Source organism: Mandrillus leucophaeus, unplaced genomic scaffold, assembly GCF_000951045.1.
Source record: "Mandrillus leucophaeus isolate KB7577 unplaced genomic scaffold, Mleu.le_1.0 Scaffold685, whole genome shotgun sequence".
In the NCBI taxonomy this organism is placed as follows: domain Eukaryota; kingdom Metazoa; phylum Chordata; class Mammalia; order Primates; family Cercopithecidae; genus Mandrillus; species Mandrillus leucophaeus.
Window position 1 is genome coordinate 953,871 of NW_012107419.1, and position 7,266 is coordinate 961,136.

Here is a 7,266-nt window from a genome sequence, read left to right on the forward strand (position 1 = left end):
CCGGGTTTACGCCATTCTCCTGCCTCAGCCTCCCGAGTAGCTGGGACTACAGGCGCCGCCACCTCGCCCGGCTAGTTTTTTGTAGTTTTAGTAGAGACGGGGTTTCACTGTGTTCGCCAGGATGGTCTCGATCTGACCTTGTGATCCACCCGTCTCGGCCTCCCAAAGTGCTGGGATTATAGGCTTGAGCCACCGCGCCCAGCCTCACTTTACTAATTTTTTTAAAAACTTAGCCATTTTATACACTTAGGATCTCTTAATCAAGGGGATAGCTAGAGCCCTTTGACAAAGAATCCTGCAATGCAGTCACAAGTATACAAGATAAATGCTCTCCCAGTCCTTTCTAGGCACACCTGTGTCTATTTACCATGGTAATTTTTCAATGGGGAAAGAGAAATACTAAGAACTTCTGGGGCCTGTTAGATACTGGTTCTGAGTTGATAATAGTGAGCCCAAACTGAGTCTGTGTTGCCTTGTCAAAGTGGAAGCTATGGACATTTGGAAAAATGCAGTCTTGGCCTGAGTCCATCTCATAATGTGGTTATTTTCCCAGTTCCAGTTGAATAGTGGAATAAATACATGGTTGTCTCTCAGTATCTGTAGGGGTTGGTTCCAGGACCCCCCTCAGATACCAAAATCCATGGATGCTTAAGACCCTTATATAAAATGGCATAGTATTTGCACATCCTAAGCAGATCCTCTCACCTACTTGAAATCCTCTCTAGATCACTTATAATACATAATTATTGTTGTACTCTATTGTTTTCCTAATTTATAATATTTTTATTCTTGTATTGTGTTTTAAATTTTGAACAGTTGTTGGCTGAATCCACAGTTGCGACCCCTACAGATACAGAGGGCCAGCTGTACTTACCAATTTGCAGGTGTCGCACATTGGTTCCTTTCCCTGTGAGGTGAAAGTTGTGGTGGCAAGGACCAAGTGGAAGCCCCTAGAACTGCTCATCCCTGCCTCTGGCTAAGGCAGTAAACCAAGTAATACTGCATCCCTAAAGGAACTGCAGAGATCAGTGTCACAATCAGAGACTTGAAAGACGTAGAGGGGTGATGTGACTGTTTTCACTCCCACCTTCCTAATTTTCTCTGGCCTGGGGGTGGTATGGGTGCTGTTCTTGTTCCTTAGGTACACCGTCAGACAATTCTCCTTCCTTCCTCACATCATCAGTCTGTGCCACCCAGCATCTCTTAATGCAGTCACCTCTTCATCCAGTGGTATTTGCCCACATCCTCGTTGAGCTTACCTGTTTGGCTAAGGCAAAATATTAGTCTTGGAAAATGACTGTAGATTATTGAAATTTAATCAGGTAGGGATATCAGTTTTGGGTGTTGTTGCTGGAACAAGTCAGCACAACCCATGGGACCTCAAATGAAATTGTTCACTTAGCAAATGTTTTATTTTTAATTCCTATCAGCAAAGAAACTCAGAAGCAGTATATCTTCATATGACAGAGACAGCAGTCACTGTTTTTTATAGCTCTCGGGTTCTCTGTCACAATGTAGTCAGGAGGGTCCTTGATCTATTACACTGATAGCATTCTGTTTTCTGGTGACCTTGCTGGTAAGACACATGCATGCCAGAAGATAGGAGATAAATGCTGTAAAAGTTCAGAGACTTGACATAGGGAATAAATATTCCCTCTAAAATGAAAGAAGGGTTGCATTGTTTTACACCAAACACAATAAATAGAGCAGCATAATGCTTGATGAGCTTCTATGAATTCTTGAAGGCAAAATAACTATGTCTGATCTGTTGCTATAATTCACTTACTAGGTAGCTCCTAAGCCTGCCTGTTTGGAGGGGAGCCATGTATCTGTGAAAATTCTGTCAGGAAAATGGAGGCACTACAAATGTAACAGGTAATTTTACCTCTGACCGCTGCTTACCTTTATGTTAGTTCTTCCTCATCCTCTCAAATTACTGAGCATCCCAAATCTTGGTCCTCATAGCTCATCACTTTTCTCTTAATACTTATTCCCTTGGTGATCTCATTCATTCTCAGGCTTCAGATACTATCCATATGCTGATGCCTCCCAAATATTTAATGTCTGTCCACACCTTTGAAGACCTCTTAGCTGTCTCCAGACTCAGATTTCCAGATGCCTACACATGTCCACTTGATATCCACTGGTAGCTTGCACAGAATATGTTTGAAACTAAGTTCTTAATAGGCATTGCCCACCTCTTCTCACCCAAACCTGTACCATCCCTGGGACTATTTGTCCTTCTGTCCTTCTATCTTCCTCCATCTCAGTATATGGAATCTTCATCCTTCCAGCCACTTGGATTCAAATCCATGGGATCATCTTCTTTTCTCTCCTACTCCATACATACGTTTCTTTCTTATACACAGTACTTGAGTACTTCTTTCAACACACAGTACTTGAGCAAAACTGTCAGTTCAACCTTCAAACCACACCCAGAGTTGGACTGCTCTTCACCATCTCCGCTGCTCCTTACCTGGTCCAGGCCACTACTGCCTCACCTGGGTGATTGCCACGATCTCTGCAATGGACTGCCTACTACCAGTCTTTCCCCCTTCAGTCTATTCTCCGCATTGCAGCCATCTCCCTCACAGTAAAAGCCAGAGTCTTTCTAACAAGCATAGTAGCCTACATGGTCTAGCCTCTGTTGCTCCCTACCATTCTGTTCTCTTATTCTCATTTCCTACTCATATTCTCACTTATTATTATGTTGGTGCAAAAGCAATTGCAGTTTCAGACCGTGAATTTTAAATCATTATAACTAAGCTGAGACACATCGTTATTAATCAAAATAGGAACCATTACAATCAACCCAGTTTTGCCAATGAGAAATAAGTTTATTCCTGTAGCATAAAAATCCATGCTTCGGGATCTGACGAACTCTTGGAAAGAATTTTCTGCATCCTGCTGGTTGTGGGAGCGTTTTCCTTACAAAAAGTGGTGGTTGGTTGGCAAGAGCTCAGGTGAATATGGCAGATGAGGCAAAATTTCATAGTTCAATTTGTTCAACTTTTGAAGCATTGGTTGTGTGATGTGCAGTCAGGTGTTGTTGTGAAGAATTGAGCCTTTTCTGTGGACCGATGCTGGTTGTAGGCATTGCAGTTTTCGATGCATCTCATCGATTTGCTGGGCATACTTCTCAAATGTAATGGTTCTGCAGGATTCAGAAAGCTGGATCAGACCGGCAGTAGGCCACCAAACAGTGGCCAGGACCTCTTTGTTTTGCAGCGTTGGCTTTGGGAGGTGCTGTGGAGCTTCTTGTTGGTCCAGCCACTGAGCTGGTCGTCGCCAGTTATCATATAAAATCCACTTTTCGTCTCACATCACAATCCGATCAAGAAATGGTTTGTTGTTGTTGCATAAAATAAGAGAAGACACTTTTTTTTTTCCAGTTAGCTCATGAGGCACCCACTTACTGAGCTTTTTCACCTTTCCAGTTTTCTTCAAATGCTGACTGACTGTAGCATGGTCGGCACTGAGTTCTTTGGCAACTTCTTGTGGAGTTTAAGAGGGTTTGATGGTTGCTCTCAATTGGTCATTGTCAACTTCCGATGGTCGGCTGGTACACTCCTCATCTTCAAGGCTCTTGTCTCATTTTTGCAAAACTTCTTGAACCACCACTGCATTGTACATTCATTAGCAGTTCTGGGCCAAATGTGTTGTTGATGTTGCAAGTTGTCTCGGCTGCTTTACAACCCATTTTGAACTTGAGTAAGAAAACGCTCGAATTTGCTTTTTGTCTAACATCATTTCCACAGTCTAAAATAAACATAAATAAACAGCAAGTAATAAGTCATTAGCAAAAGAAAAAAAAAAGAGAGAGAAATGCCCCTTAAAATGATATATAACATAACTACATTTATTTAAGAATGTATTCCAATATCAACAGTGCAAAAACCACAATTACTTTTGCACTGAACTAACACTATTCTCTCTATGTTCACTTTACTGCAACCACACTGGGCTTCTCTGTTCCTTGAATATACCAGGCACTGTCCTGCTTCAGTTCTTTACACTTACTGTCCCTTTGTCTGGAATGTTCTTCTCCCAGATACTCGCATGGTTCACCCCTTACTTCCATCAGATCTTTACTTGACAGTCATCTCCTTAGTGACTTCCCCTGGACACTCCAAAATTGTACAACATTCTGTTTCCCATTCCCAGCACTCCAGATCTTGATTCTCTGCTTTATTTTCCCTGTGGGGCTTAACCACCATCAAACACACCATACATTTTAGTGTCTTCATTATTGTCTGTCTCAGCTCCAGTCCTTGCCAGACTATAAGATCCAAGGAGGACAGGGATTTAAACTAGTTTTGTTTACTCCTGTTTCCCCATGGTCTTATAACAGTGCCTACCTCATATAAAGGCTCAACAACTATTCGCTGAATGAATGAATGCTGTGGTTTTGTTTTAGCTGTCTAGGGCTACCATAACAAAGTACCACAGACTTTGTAGCTTAAATAGAAATTTATCTCCTCACAGTCCTGAAAGGCTAGAAGTCTGAGATTAGGGTGTCAGTAGGGTCAGTTTCTTCTGAGGCCTCCCTCCTTGGCTTGTAGATGACCCTCTTCTCCCTGTGTTTCTGCATGGTCTTTATGTTTATCTGTGTCTTCATCTCTTCTTACGAGGACACCAGTCAGATTAGTGCCTACCCTAATGACATCATTTAACCCTAATTACCCCTTAATTATCTTATGTCCAAATACTGGCACATTGTGAGATACTAGAGGTTAGGACTTCAACATATGAATTTGGGGTAACAAAATTCATCCCACAACATGTCTCTGCCCCTATGACATATTCACTTTCTCAGATGGATTATTTGTCTCCCCATCCTCTCTATTTGCTCACATAATGCTAATCCCTTTCCTTCTTTGCCAGTATTCCAGTTTTCAACTACAGTCATGCATTGCTTAATGACAGGGATATATTATGAGAAATGTGTCCATTAGGTGATTTCGTGATTGTGTGAACATTATAGAATATACTTATACAAACCTAGATGGTACAGCCTACTACACACCTAGGCGTAATGGTAGAGCCTATTGCTCCCAGGCTACAAACCTGTATAACATGTTACAGTACTGAATATTGTAGGCAATTATAACATAATGATAAGTATTTATGTATCTAAACATATCTATACATAGAAAAAGTACAGTAAAAATATGGTATAAAAGACTAAATGTGGTATATCATTTTTAATGGTACACACTGTATAGGGCAGTCACCATGAATAGAAATTACAGGGCTGGAAGTTGCCCTGGGTGCATCAGTGAGAGAGTAGAGAGTCAATGTGGAGCCCTAGGACCTTACTGTCCACTACTGCAGATGTTATCAACACTATACACCTCAGCTACACTAATATTAGAAGAAATATTTTTCCTTCTTCAATAATAAATTAACTTTACTATAGCTTTTAAACTTTATAAACTTTTTTATGTTTTAAACATTTTTACCCTTTTGTAACAACACTTAAAACACGTATTGTATGCTGTACAAAAATATTTTCTGTCTATATCCTTATTCTGTAAACTTTTCTCTGTTTTTGAAATTTTGAATTTTTTTTACTTTCTAAACTTTTTTGTTAAAATCTAAGTCGCAGTACACACACATTAGCTTGGGCCTGTACAGATTCAGGATCATCAGTGTCACTGTCTTCAACCTCCACATCTTGTCCCACTGGAAGGTCTTCAGGGGCAACATGCAAGGAGTGGCCATCTCCTGATAACAATGCCTTCTGGAATATCTCCTAAAGGGCCTGCCTCAGGCTGTTTTACAGAAGCAGAAGGAGTAAATTTTAAAATAAACATTAAATGTATAACATAGTAAATACACAAACCAGTAACAGTCATTTATTATCATTATCAAGTATTCTGTACTGAACATAATTCTGAACATAATTGTATGCACTAGACTTTTATACAACTGACAGTGTTACAGGTTTGTTTACACCAGCATCACCACAAACATGCGAATAATGCATGGTGCTGTGAAGTTACAACAGCTATTATGCCACTAGGCAATAGGAATATTTCAGCCCCATTATAATCTTATGAGACCACTATTGTATATGTGGTCTATCATTGACCAAAATGTCATGATCTGCCATATGACTGTATACATTTCTATATTTATTTGTATAAAATCTCTCTCTTCCTTCCACCTTTGGGCTCTTAAGTTTCAGGCATTCTGTTAACACTTGACTAATATTCTTAATTTAAACATCATAGCCACACTACAAAGTAAGCACAGTTCCTCATATTTCAAGAATGTAAAATCTGAGGCCCAAGGGAATTAGACTTTTTTTTGGAGGTCATGTTACCTCATAAATGATGTCATTCTGATTTTAATTGAATTTCCACAGACTCAAAAGCACATTCTTTTATTTCTATACCACATTGTCATCAAGATGAATGGTGGAAAAGCATACTTCTGCCTTATATGTTGTGAGTGAAGCTGCCCTTGAAGGAAGTCTCCTGTTTTAAGAAATAAGATTAAGTTTAGATTCTGAATAATTATCCCCATAAATTGAATTTAGATGTTATATTTATCTATTTTACTACTGCAATTTGTATTGTCCTTGATGATTATTTAAATTCTACACAATTTAACAATTTAAAAATATTAAAAGTTGTTTCCTTGTGAAAGTGTCAGAATTACACAATGAATCAATAATGTTGAAACAATGGCTATAATTTTATCCTAAAATGTAAAGGAAAATGTCCTTGCTTTTGTTTTGTTGTTGTTTTGTGTTTGTTTGTTTTCATTGCTTTTGTTAAAACAGTGTAACATATGTTCTTGATAAAAATGCCAAGGCTTTATTGGTGAAAACCATAGTAGGCTTTGAAAGCCAGTTACTTATAATTAAGTGAATATCATTATCTCTTTGGGTATAGATGACTGTTTAAAATAGAAATTTTTTTATTGATTTTATGTTTTAGAAAGAGCTTTGCTTTAAAATATATATCATGTTGGCATTGAAAAACTTAATTCCAGTGGATACCAGTTGTGAAATCATTAAGTTGATAAAAAATAGCTGTCCATAATTTTGATACATACATAGAAATACTATAGGTCACAGTGCAACTACTTATAACTATTGAACTCTGATTTTTATTTTGCATTTCCAAACAAACTGTTGCTCTGAGTTTGTGGATGATGATCTAGTGGCCATTTAATGGTAGTTTTTCAATTGGTGTCAAGAGGTGAAAGGGCAGAGATGGTGCTTTCATTGACTCTTAGGCTGTGTAAAAGGAAAAT